Genomic DNA, 14,427 nt, shown 5'->3' with positions numbered 1-14,427 from the left:
TCTAATTAAACTTAAAAGCTTTACATAACAAAGGAAATCAATGACAAAATGAAAAGACAACCTAATGAATGGGACAAAGTATTTGCAAATGATATGGCTGACAAGGGGTTAATATCCAAAATAAATAAACAGCTCATACAACTCAGTAACAACCAAAAAAAAAAAGCCAATTTAAAAATGGGCAGAAGACCTGAATAGACATTTTCCCAAAAAAGACATACAGATGACTAAAAGGCACATGAAAAGATGTTTAACATCATTCATTATTAGACAAATGAAATGCAGATGGAAACAACAATTAGATAACACCTCACGCTTGTTAGAATGGCTATCACCAAAAAGTCAATAACAAATGCTGATGAGGATGTGGATAAAAGGGAATCCTCCTATACTGTTAGTGGAAATGTAAACTGGTATAGCCACTATGTAAACTGGTACATCAGGCATGGAGGTTCCTTATAAAACTAAAACAGAATATGACCCAGCCATTCCACTCCTGGTTATATATTAAAAAAAATTTTTTTAACACCAATTCAAAAAAATACATGCACATTAATATTCATAGCAGCACTGTTACATAACAGCCAAGAAATGAAAGCAAAGTAAGTATCCATCAATAGATGAATAAATAAAGAAGATGTGGTATATCTAATACACACACACACACATATACACACACATATTCATACATATACACATATAAATATTTGTGTGTGTGTGTGTGTGTGTGTGTATTATACAGGAATATTACTCTGCCATAAAAAAGAATAAAATTATGTCATTTGCAACAACGTGGATAAACCTAAAGAGTATTATGCTTAGCTTAAATATCTCAGGCAGAAAAAGACAAATATTATATGCTATCACTTATATGTAAAATCTAAAAAATAAAACGTACACAGCAAAACAGAAACAGACTCACAGATATAGAAAACAGATTAGTGGATACCAGTGTGGAGAGGAAGAGGGAAGGGGCAAGATAGGGATATGAGATTAAGAGACACAAAATACTATGTATAAAATAGATAAGCAACAAAGATATATCATACACTATAGGGAATCATAGCCATTACTTTGAAATAACTTTAAATGGAGTATTATCTATAAAAATACTGAATCACTCTGCTGTATACCTGAAACTAACATAATATTGTAAATCAACTATATATATGTATTTTTTAATGTAAGTCCTATGAAATTTATAGTCATTCTTGATATATGCGAGTTAAACTAACTCTTAGAACATAATCTGGTGCAACTGAAAATAATACTGGTATTCAATTAATGCAAGTATTTAGAAGGACAGAGTGGGTCCTGTTTCTCCCCCAACAAAGGATGATCTTTATTGTTTCCATGTATGGCAATTAGACTTTTGAAGCCTAAAATACACAGGAATAGCACATGCACACTACTTTGAAGTTTTCCCAGTGTTTTTCTTCTATAATCTGTTCTACCAACTTCTATTTTTCACAATTACTTCCTGTTTACAGATAAAAGTAATGGTAATAACACTATTTTGTACTTAATAGTAATGCTCACCCACTTCCCTCCTTACCAGGGATGGTATGAGGATGAATGGAAGACAGTCTGACAAACACTTGGAGCTCTTTGGAAGGCACTCCTGCGGGAAGCCTTGCTGAGGCTAAATAACACCTTTCATCTAAGGATCTATAAGTATCTCACAAAGCCCAGATCATTAACTCTTCCAAAAATCACTGTGACATCAACCAGAGCTCAGCATTACTATCCTCATTTAAAAGATAAGAAACATAGACAGGCTAGGACCACTAACACTGTAATATAAATTTAATAGTTTCTGGGACCAGGCCTAGAACACAGGCAGTAGCAGGCCATGTCCACATGGCAGTGTGCATTTGTCTCATAATCCGAATAACAAATCTGCACGAAATAACGCTAAGTGGGGAAGAAGTTCCATTTGTGGGCTATGGGTATGCAATCTGACAGCAAAGGAAGTGGTCACTTGGTTTTGTGGCCATGAAAGAGAAATAAGTAATGTGAAAAAACTTTAATCATAGCCCTTGGAGGATCCTAATTGAAAACAACAAAATAAATAATGGTATACTTCAGAAGTATTCTTCACCCAATTGGCCTCTAAGTACAATAATAAAAAGACTTTAAGCAGTAAACAGAAAGATGTGGACATCAGACTAAAAATATAAAAATTTGAAAAATACCACACAGCTTTTCATACACTACATTGCTAATCTCACTTAAGAGTTAGGATCACAAATAAGTTTTGTTTCAAAGTCTTCTTTGTTAAAATCCCCCAAACCTTAAAAAATGATTCTGAGTTTGTGTCAAGGAACCCGGCAATTCCAACTTTCAAGCCTTCTTGTACCTTGCATTTTCCTTCTGGCTATGTGTGAAATTACTTCTGAAGGGAGCAAATATGAGAGATGCAAAGAGACAAGAAGGAAAATGATGATCCAACACCTCAGGTCCAAAACACCTTCCATCCACGTAAAAAATATTCATATAGGCTGCACTCACATGGATTCTTTCTAAATCTTCACGGAAGAATACAATGGAGTCTATTCACACTGAAGTAAGCCATGTCCCTCCAAACACACACAAACATACACAACTTCACCTAGAAACCAAAGATAGAAACTCTTTTTTATTGAAGAGAGAAATCAAAACAGTTCTTAGGGCAAACGTGACTTCAGTGCTTTCCTGTCAATAACCACACAGCTACTCTCTCCCTCAATTTCTCCATCTTTACACAGGGACAACACCTTACAAGGATATTCTGCAGTTACAGGAAGATAAATTATCAGATGGTATTTTGAGCTCTATTATTGTCACTCACCAACTATAACCTCCAATGCATCATCACAGGACAAAAAGCAGCTTCCTTAAAAGAAAATAAGAAAAGTCAAGTAGGAACTCTGATAGTTTACAGTCTCTGCAGTCATCAACTGGCCTCATGGGGCTGTAATATTTTTAAAGAATGGAGCAGAAAAATCTACTTCAGAAGAAAAGACAATGTGGCTTTTCGGTAGTTACTCTCCCAGTCTTCTCCAAATACAGCCCTAACTCCACCTCAGATATCACATCTAATCTGAAATCTGAGACTGCAGTAATCAGTGGTGAGACAACCAATAATAACAGCTAATAATAGCCAATAAAAATGAGACATAATGTATTTCCAGAAGGCCAGGGGCACCTCAGAGCCAAGGAACAAGTCAAGGCCAGTCTGCGTGAGAAGTAATTCTTGTCATCAATTACCTCTGTAATCAGAGGACTCAGCCACAATTTTCCAACCTATCAGCACATCACTCCTGCTTTGGGTACCTCCATTACATCAGTACCAAAAAGTTTGCATGTCACCAGACCCGAAGTCTCATCTCCACTGACTTCAGTGGCATGGGAAAGTCATCAGGCTGCGCACACAGAATAGGAACGTGAACTTCCCTCATTGATTCTGCTCTCCCAAATCACGTGCCTGTCTTGGCTGCAGTGAGCATGAGGAATGTTATGAGGAGCCTGACCTGAGGAGCCGCCAGGCAGAAGCCAGACAAACAGCCAAGGAATGAAGGCTTTAAAACCTCCTTCAAATAATTTTGCAGGGTTGCACTTCTGGATGTGTGGCCTGAGCCTCACTGCTGACATGAGGATTATCAAGTTTAAGACTCAGCTGGTAAGGTCAAATGACCTATTAAGAGAGTGAATTAAAACCGTTCTGTACAAACAGAATGCCAGGCAGTTCTGCTGAGCACCTCAATACTCAAAATGCCAAGGGACTTCCCCTCCCCTCCCTTCCCTTTTCGGTTTTTAAAAGTAGCAAGAAAAAAATGTGGGGTGGAGGTAGGAGGCAGGAAGAGAGAAGAGGCTGTGCTGACACGGCTGAAGAACCCAACCTCATCTCAGCACACACCAGCACGCTCTGCCGGCTTCCACAGCAGCATGCAGAATTAGCATCAGAGAGAGGCCGCTGGGATATAGTTTGCTGCAAAATTTCTTCCAGAGAAAGCCTTGCCTTCAGGCACGGATATTATTGCTTCTTCAGGGCAAAACTGCCCCAGGTGGCTGCTGGCAAGCAAGAACTCTTCAATGCCCTAAGCCTGTGCCCACCAACCCTAAGGGCAGATGCCCTTTCAGAATCTAGGTTGTTTCCACAGATAAATTCTTTCCCTCAGAAAGCAGCCTCCTAATGCTCATTCAAATGTGTTACCACTCTTACTTTCAGCTTGGTCATCTTCCCTCAGGGATTACTCATAACTGTCCCTCAAACAATAGCAACAGGAGGCAAGTGTCTGATCTTTGTATCATACATATCATACAGGAGAAAGGAAGTGCCAGTCAGCAGAAAGGGGCAGAGATGATTTCTGTTCAGCCCGGGGTGTCTCTGGGCAAGTGGCTTTAGGCAGGCAGGGCACAAAGATGCTGACTATTGTGTCAAGTGACAAATATGGAAAAAGAACAATGAGACAGGAGAAAAGGTCATCAGGTGCAGCCACCTCCACTCCGACTTTTTCAATAGGAGGACAGCAATCAGAAAAGTTAAAAGAGTAAACCAGAGGCCCATTGGCAACATCAGGCACTGGCAAGAGTATATATACATATAAATAAGAGCTGTCCAAAAAATAGCTGGGTTTGAAATGCTTCCTTGGAAGATGGGAGAGAGGTTGCCACATGTTATCTTAGATTTTCAACTAAATCATCTTATCTTATTAGACAACAAAACATGAAATATTCTGTCCTCTGTCAGGACCATAGGAAACCTGCTTTCAGTAGCACCAATTCAACATTATCTATTATGACACACTCTTATCTGTAATCCAGTCCAGATGGCCTCCTTCCCTTCTGCAAAGGTGTGGGCTAAATGCCAAATTAGCAAAAGACCTTGGGAAAGGGATAGGGTTATCATTCCCACCCTGCCAACACACTTCAGGAGTTGCAAGATCTCTACAATTTAGGGAACTGGTATCAATGTTTTAACTTACAACCGAGAGAACAAACTTTGAACTGGAGTTCTGAATGATTTATATTTTGTTTTTCTACTTTTATTTTGTAATAATAATGTTCACCTATGGGCATTAATTCTAAAATTGCTTCATCACTGAGATGGGAACAAGGACATTATTTCTAAAGACATCATCACAGCTTCATGGCATCATGAACTTCACTCTCGTTTCTTTATCTCTTCCCATGATGTCCTCCAACATTTGGAATAACACTTAGACATTTGCTGGCACCAAGCCACCTAATCTAACATGGTTTCATTTGGCCTGGTCTCTAAACAACAGGCTGGCTCAAAAACGACAGTGCCCTCTCACCGTCTCTAGGTACAGATTTATACTGGCTTGTTCTTTTCAGTTGCCAAGTGGTGTCCGACTCTTTGAGACCCCATGAACTGTAGCACGCCAAGCTCCTCTGTCCTCCACTATCTCCCACAGTTTGCTCAAATTTATATCCATTGAGCTGGTGATGTTATTAATATCTAACCATCTCATCCTCTGCTGCCCTCTTCTCCTTTTGCCTTCAATCTTTCCCAGCATCAGATTCTTTGTGGTATGTTTATACTGTAGCTAAAAAACCACAATGGAATACATAATACATGCCTATATAATGCATACAATGGAATATTTTATGGGCATGTAAACATACAGTGGAATATTAGTCAGTCTTAAAAAGAAACTAGATCCTGATACATGCTACAATGTGGATGAAACTTGGAAATATTATAGGATTGAAATAAACCAGAAACAAGGAAAATATTGTATAATTCCACTCCTATGTGGTACATATAGGAGCCAAATTCACAGAGACAGAAAGCAGAATAATGAGTGCTAAGGGTGGAGGGGAGGGGAGAATAAAGTTACTGTTTAATGGGTACAGAGTTTCAACTTGGGATGATCCAGTTCTGGAGCTGGATGGTGGTGATGGTTATACAACAATGTGATGGGGTTATTAATGCCACTGAATTATATACTTAAAGTGGTTAACACGGTTAATCTTATGTATATTTTACCACAACTAAAAAACCCCACAAAACTCAATGGATCCAAGTGAATTATAACCCACCTCCCTTCATTTGTGAAGTACACCCAAAATGATATACTAGACCCTTAGAAATGAATATATAAAAGAGATGAATATTTCCCACAATAATAACAAGTACACTGTTCAAAGAGTTCACAGCAATGGGATCACAGAGACCAACTGAACATCTGTTCCCATCTCCCAGAAATACAGCAAACAGTAGCTTAACGTTTTACACTGAGGAGGGAGCCAATAAAATATTTTTCATTCTGATAAAAAACAGAAATGATTTTAAGAAAAGTAATTTTAACCACATAATTACTTTCTACTCTCATTGTCTTTTCCTATTTCTTGTCATCACATAGGTTAGGCTTTCCAAACCTGTCATTCCCTGCCTGAGCCAAGGCAAGGCATGAAGTATCCTAGAACCACTGCAAAGATGAACAGCCAATAAATAGAAATTCAAAAGAGAGTGAAGGGAGGAAAAAATATCTTGTATAAACAGACAGCAACAGACCAGGGAGGGTGCATCTTTCTAGAATGGATGTTGGCTCTGTCAAAAATCAGCTAACTGCTTGTTTTCCAGTTTCATTTTAACAATAGTTTTGCCTCACCGACAGTCATATCTTTGGGTGCCCTCATTAGTGTTTTAAGACTTCACTTTCCAGGCAAAGTGACACATGAAGCAAATTCAGAGGATAAGTTTTGGTGAAATCCTACTTGTATTTGAATTGTCCCCCTGCCCCCAACCCAATAATCTAAAAAAATGTACCAAACCAAATTGAAGCGCTTCAAACTGTTGCTTTTCCTTATATATCTGATGCTCCAATCACTTGGCAGAAGTCTTTCAGATTTTTAACATAAAATACATTATTTCTATTACTAGCAAAATATGAAAAGCCCCTAATGATTTCTTACATCTCCCATTTGGTTAAGTAATTGATTACTTGATTCTGTAACCATCAAGAATGAAGGCAGAGCCACACGTTATCACTAACACAGCAAAGCAAGAGTGGCCATATTTTGGCAAGGTCTCTTATCACAGGTTCCTTCCTATATGTCACATTTTTCTGATAGTCATGCTAGTAATATATTTGGAACTGATTTACTTAAAAGTTCACTGGCATTTATTTTTCATTCAATACTTTTTATTAATACATTCTGCAATAAGGCATAAATGAAAATGCGAAAGAAATCACTGTTCATGTTTCAAGTTAATCAGTGTACACAATGGGCTTCCCTGGTGGCTCAGACACCAAACAACCTGCCTGAAATGCAGGAGACCTGGGTCCAATCCCTGGGTCGGAAAAATCCTCTAGAGAAGGGAATGGCTACCCACTCCAGTATTCTTGCCTGGAAAATTCCATGGACAGAGGAGCCTGGCAGGCTACAGAATATGGGGTTGCAAACAGTTGGACACAACTGAGTGACTAATACTTTCACTTTTTCACTTTCACAGAGAAACACAAGACTCATTTTGGATGTATTTTGAAATAAAAGAAATTTAAGTGTAAATTCAAGCTCAATATTACTCCTATCAGCTGAACTTTGCTGATGTGAAGTAATAAAGTTACAGTCAAATTTAATTGAAAAATAAACTTATCAACAGAGGATTGTGAGGTTTGAGTTATAGGTATATTTGACTCTGGGCTCTCTTTTCTGGAATTTAGTAAACTAATTTTTAAAAAGAAATATTTGCTAGAGAAGAGTCAACAAAAATGCAGTAGGATTGAATGCTGTTAACTTAATACTTATGATATAAATAATATATCTTTAGGGTCTATTAAATATGAGTATCACATCTAATCATAAAGCAGGAAGGACACTGGGTGAAATAAAAAAAAAAAAAAACATTTAAACTAAATACCAACCTTTAAGACGGGGGTCAGCAAACTTTTTCCATAAAGGATCAAGTTGCTGCTGTTTACTCGCTAAGTCATGTATGACTCTTTTGCAACCCTATGGACTATGTAGCCCCCCCAGACTCCTCTGTCCATGGGATTTCCCAGGCGAGAATACTAGAGTGGGTTGCTACTTCCTTCTCCAGGGAATCTTCCAGATCCAGGGATCAAATCCAAACCTCTGCATTGTAGGCAGATTCTTTACCACTGATCCACCTGGGAAGCCCCATACATGTATAAACATACATACAAAGGATCAAATAGCCATACTCTGTCGTCACAACTACTTAACTATGGCACTCTGGCACAAACACAGTCAGTGGATAAATAAAGGAAGATTGCTGTGCTCCAATAAAATTTTACTCAGAGATCCTGATATTAGAATTTCATATAATTTTTACATGTTATGAAATATTCTTTTAGTTTTTTTCAACCATTAAAAAAATAAAAACACTATTCATAGTTTGAGGGCCACACAACAAAACAGGTAACAGGCCAAATTTGGTCCTTAGACCATAGCTCGCTGACTCCTGAGACTTTACAATTTCAAGTATGGGGCAAAAAACACCCCCTTCATCAAACAAAACCTTTTTTTTTTTTCTTTTTTGAAAAGAAAAATCAACAGAAATTTATAGATTTCTAATCTCTATAGAAAACAGTTTTAGCTTCCTGAATGCTTGCCAGCACAAGAGACACGGCTAAGCACTGACCAGTCTCTGCACAAAATAAGGGTAGGAGGGAAGGCACTGAGAGGCAGAAGCATGCCACTGACTGGGATGGTCCTCACCATTATAGAGGAGGTAACATCTGTACAGGATTTTGAAGAATGAGTAGGATTTGGATAGAACAAGACTGCAGTAAAAGAAAAAGAGAGTTAACGACAAAACTTCAGAAACTAGCCATATAAGCCAATGAATTTAAAAACAAAAACAAAAAAAAGGCAGATCCAGAAAAAGGGAAAAAACTAGCAGAACCAATTGCCAGTGAAGCCAAGAGAAGAGAACATTTGAAAGAGAAAAGGGCTTAAAACTCTCAATGTGGTTACTGCGAAAAAATAAAAGTAGGTCAAGGCACAGGACAAATGGGGGCTGTTGGTGACTTTTTTATACTGTTGTTTCAGTGTAATGATAGAGCTGACAGATAGGTTTCATGGAATTAAATAGCAAATAGCCTGAAAGGGATGCTGGTGGGAAGAATGGCTTTATAGAGATATACACTATTTTCTTAAATAAAACAAACAAAAAACATTTTAGTGAAAGTTGCATCTTTCACTTTCACTACCTTATTAGTAGCTTGCTCAATATGAAACATCCTAATCAGGAAGCTGTTTCTTACATTAAATTCTAATACCCTGTGAAATCAAACGGGCCAAATTTTGTGTTAAGATCAAGAATTAATAAAAGCTGCATCTATCCTAAATGCTGGAACAAAACACAAGAAAGACTTCAACAAATTTTCTTAAAAAAAATAACACAACTATAACAAATGGTAGTGTGCTATTTCCCTTCTGTCTTTCCTTGCTATTTTTTTTAGTTTAAAAAATTTTGTATATCAAGGAAGTTTCAGTCTTGCAGAAAGTTACAAAAACTGTAAAGAGAATTCCTGGATACCTTTTATCCTATTTTTTTTTTAAAAAATAACTTTAATCAAAGCATTCTTCTGTTGATTTCCTGGTTTTTGTCCTTTGTAATGTGGATACTGCCAACGAATTCTGGACATTCAATTTAAAAAGTGCTGGGGTCTAAGTAGTTTAGTTAATGTTGTCCATGATTCAGTCACAAGTTGTAGGAAAGAAAAGTTCAATATAAGCTCACTCAACAAAACTGGAATTCACTTGGCTTCTTTAATCTGTAGGTTGATGTCTTTCATCAGCTTTGGCCCATTCTCTCTCTCCTCTCCTTCTGGGATTCAAATTAAATGTGTGTTAGATCTTCTCATTCTCTCCTATATGCCTCTTTTTTTTCTCTTATCTGTAATTTTTACTTTTCCTCTCTGCAAATGTAACACACTGGATCACATTTTCTGATATAATTTCTAGGTCACTATTTCCCTCTGCTGCTGCTGCTAAGTCGCTTCAGTCGTGTCCAACTCTGTGCGACCCCATAGACGGCAGTCCACCAGGCTCCACCGTCCCTGGGATTCTCCAGGCAAGAACACTGGAGTGGGTTGCCATTTCCTTTTCCAATGCATGAAAGTGAAAAGTGAAAGTGAAATCGCTCAGTCATGTCTGACTCGTAGCGACCCCATGGACTGAAGCCTACCAGGCTCCTCCATCCATGGGATTTTCCAGGCAAGAGTACTGGAGTGGGGTGCCATTGCCTTCTGCATTTCCCTCTGCAGCCGTATCTAATTTGCTGCCAAATCCATCCACTGAGCTCTTAAGTTCACTTATACAGTTTCATAGTTCTAGTATCATAGTTCTAGCATTTCACAGTTCTAGTATTTCTACTTGGTTCTTTTCCAAAACTGCTACGTCACTTTTTCTTTGCAATAGTTTCCAATTACCTGATTAGATAAAAAGTTATTTTTAGCCAAAGTCTGATGATAATTCTAGTATTTCATGTCTATGAGTTTTGGATGTCTGTTTGCTCATGGTGGGTAATTTCCTCATATGCCTGGTTATTTGTGTGTTGGCCATTTGGGGGGCAAAAATTCTTCGGAAAAATATTTTTAGGCAGAGTGATGGGACTTTCTTCCAGAGAGTTTTTTTTTTTCTTTTTTTTCTTTACTATTGCCAAGTCCTTGGAAACACGACCAGTCCTGGGGCTCTTTCATCCAACTTCAAGACTTCAAGGTCTATTTTCTCTCCTTAAGAATCCTAACAGTTAATTTTTGCACTGTTTGAGGATCCTCTTCATCAGATTTTTTCCCTCATATTTTCTGTCTCTCTCCATATTGTCAGAGATTTCCTTAACATTATTTTCTAAACCTTAATTGAATATATACACATGTGGGTATGTATGTTATTTCTATGAACTCTCTTCTGACAGAAACCTCTCCCACAGCATCTCGTTTTTATTTTCCAAGTGAAATTCTTCAGAAAGTTGTACACTTGTTCCTCTAACAAGCTGCCTATTTTATATGATTGTCAAGAACGATGTGATTGCTTTCAATGCTATTGATAAAAGCTATTACAAAATATTAGTATGTCCAAGCACAGTGAATTTAGTTAAGTGTCCATGGTGTATAAGCATGAACAGCATAAAGAGAAAGTGGCATCTGCTTAGTGATTTTCTTAAATAAAATTAAAATTTCAAGTCACAGAAATATCAGGTAGCAAAAATGACACCATAGCTGTGGTGGTAATGAGAGATAGCAACTTCTTTCTACATTCAATTTGCTGTTATTAATACTGATGTAATAGTGCAATGAAACATTTAGTGATAGATTTTCAAGGACAGGCTTTCTGAAAAAGGTAAGTTTGAGGAAAAAGTTCTAAAGAAGAACCACAAGACTAAGAAGTAATTTTCAAGAACAGTACGTAATATGGCTTAGTATTGAATTGGATAATAAAAAAACACAATATTTTTTTCCTCAGAAATAATATACTTTCTAAATGCTTGTCTTCCTTTGTAGTCATTAATATATCCTTAAAAAAATCATGACCGAGTTCTCAATCTAATCTCTCTTCCCTTGAAAGAATAAAAATGAATTCCTCTTCTCAATATTCTTCTAATACTCCGAAACAAAGTAATCATTGAAAACAAACCTCTTCACTAACAGTGTTTAGGAACTTAATTGTGCCTTCCTTACCTTAGGACAAACAGACCACAGAGTTGGCCAGGGAGGGGCATGTGAGGCACATTCTGCTTTTTGACCTTGGTAGTAGTTACATTGTTCACTTTATGATTATTTAAAAGTACACATATGTTTATGCATTTTTACCAAGAGAATAAATAGCATGCATTTTTAAACATCTTCCTTATAGAAACTTCCTTAAGTAAAAAAACTAAATAAAGCTCTCATTTAAATGTATTCATTCTCCTCTTAAATACTTTAAGAGCCAGAGATGGAAAAAGAGCAAAACTGAATGAAATACTTGAGTCACTCTTATTTACATCTTTCAAGAAAATTCTCAATGTAGCTAGCTAGATTTAAAACATATTCCCAGGTAAAGTACTATTAAATATTAATATAGTAAAATACTGCCAATTCCCTCTTTCTCTAAATTTAAATATTCTTATATAAAAAATGGAAACACATGTCCTTTTTACTTTGTTTATATGCTCCAGGATTTTTTAGTATCTAAAGAAATGGCACTTCCGTCCTTTGCTTTTGGACCTACAGTACTTTCTGCTGCTGCTGCTAAGCCGCTTTAGTCGTGTCCAACCCTGTGCGACCCCATAGACAGCAGCCCACCAGGCTCCCCCATCCCTGCGATTCTCCAGGCAAGAACAGTGGAGTGGGTTGCCATTTCCTTCTCCAATGCATGCATGCATGCATGCTAAGTTGCTTCAGTCGTGTCCGACTCTGTGCGACCCCATGGACAGCAGCCCACCAGGCTCCTCTGTCCATGGGACTCTCCAGGCAAGAATACTGGAGTGGGTTGCCATTTCCTTCTCCAGCACTTTCTATTCCTTCCCAAATATATTACTGTGGTTTTATTTGTACCAAATCATCTGTGGAGAGTACAACCTAGGGCTCTAATGTCTCCTCTTCACCTTGCAATTAGAAGCTATGCTTTTAAACAGTTACTATTGCACCCCTATTCAAATCTGCTGAGAGCATAGTCTTGGAATACTGATTCAACTGCATACGGGCATTTCATAGGTCCCCCAAACAAGACTGCCATTAAGACCACTTCTCCCTCCAGAAGCTGGCAGTCAATGACCATCCTACTTCTAGCTAGTGAGGGAGCAGTTATTTCCTGGCAGATTGTTTTTAGGTCAGCATGATTTCTCCATTTACAAGCTTATCACCGCGTTACAGATAAACAAACCACATCTTTGCTCCTATCTCTGAGATGAGAAATGGAAACTCTGACAGGACACTATCCTATTAATGAGGCCGAGGTCGTCTTCACTCGCAAGTACATCCTCCTTTCAGAGCTATCTGTCAGTCTTCCATAAAAAACTTCCATAAAAAACTACCAAAAAAACTACCAAAAAAAATTACTAAATACATTGCTTTTCTGGTTTGAAAAACACAAGGGAATGATTCTCTAGTTGTCAGTTCTTCTTTCAAAGTCCTTCTTAGAATAATAAAATTCTTATTTTAACTAGGAATAATCAGATACTAGTCTGTAATAGCTGCAAGAATTCTCAAAAGAGCTATACAAAAGAAAAACATGGCTTCTACCTCCAAAAATCATTGGAGACCCTTTTTTTTCTTATTAAGGCATCCAGAACACATAATATTACATTGAGTCAAAAGGACCAATTCTCTTCATGGAGTAGAATAGCAATTGGCTGTTACTCATTAAATTCTTACAGCAATGAGCAATGACTTGCATTCTCGTTTTGTTTCTCTTTGAATAGCAGATGAAGTTGATTTTTTTCCAAGGCTGCTTCCCATCACCAGCATTCCAGATCCTTGACCTGTGTAGCTGTTAATATGCTGCACACATATACTTGGGCTCCTTAACAACCAAAGCTGTTAACCTTTCTGTTTACTCCAAGTCAGTTCCTATCTTGTTAGTGAAAGTGATTTTTTTTTCCTTCTTGAACATAATAATTATATCTGGTACAAAAACGACATATATAATCCATCGGGTTTTTTTAATCTCTTGCTTGTTTTTTTTTTTTTGCAAGGGATTCAGGGGCCGTGTGTTTTCATGTTCTAATTGAGAAAGACTTGTAATTCCAAAAAAGTGCGCTGCTATAGCTACTTTATAAATATAGCTATTACCTCTTGTATGTCTGGGGAATTAGTGTTGGATGCTACATTTTTCTTTATTCTCAAAGAAAGGTTAATTCCTTTGATTAAATATAAGTGAAAGATTGTATTTTCTGGAACTAATGATTAAAAAGTAATATGTTGGAGGTTCTATCAAAAGATATTTTGTTATAACTACCTGTGTTCAAAGGTACTTCTCTTCCTCCATCTCATAAGCTGCTCCCATCATTTTATACTGTAATTATCTATTAATCTGCTGTACCTCTCAGAGATAGGAAGCTCCTGTAAGGTAGGGACTGTATCATAATGACTGTTTTATCTGCAGAGCCCATGGTCTGACAGATAGCACATAGTCAATATTTCTGTTGGTGTTAGTATTACATTCACCTCAAAAGCCTAATTCTTAATTAGCCAGTTTTAGACAAACTGGTACACCCACTGCGCCAACATTTATGTCCAGTCAGATATTATCATATTTCAAACAGAGAGGCCCAATTTCAAGTATCTACTGATCTCTGCCTAAACACTGAGCATCTTTATGAAGAAAGTAGAAAAGCTAATTCGTGAGTTTTAAATCTTTTTTTCTGATTCAAACTCTGCTACTATCTAGCAGTAACCTTTGGCAAGTCACTTTAACCATATTGGATCTTGCACCCTTAGAGAGTAAAATGACAACTGGACTAAA

General features: G+C 37.4%; 1 protein-coding gene across 28 annotated transcripts in view; it reads right to left on the bottom strand.

Annotated features, from left to right (window-relative positions):
• Positions 1-14,427, bottom strand: part of ASCC1 (activating signal cointegrator 1 complex subunit 1) — a 132,273-nt gene that overhangs the window by 11,995 nt on the left and 105,851 nt on the right. The gene's annotated exons all lie outside the window — the stretch shown is intronic.

The sequence above is a fragment of the Giraffa tippelskirchi genome, chromosome 2 (assembly GCF_054371585.1).
Source record: "Giraffa tippelskirchi isolate mGirTip1 chromosome 2, T2T-mGirTip1v1.2.pri, whole genome shotgun sequence".
NCBI lineage: Eukaryota > Metazoa > Chordata > Mammalia > Artiodactyla > Giraffidae > Giraffa > Giraffa tippelskirchi.
Note: the sequence above shows the minus strand (reverse complement) of the source record. Positions and strands in the feature narration are given on the sequence as shown.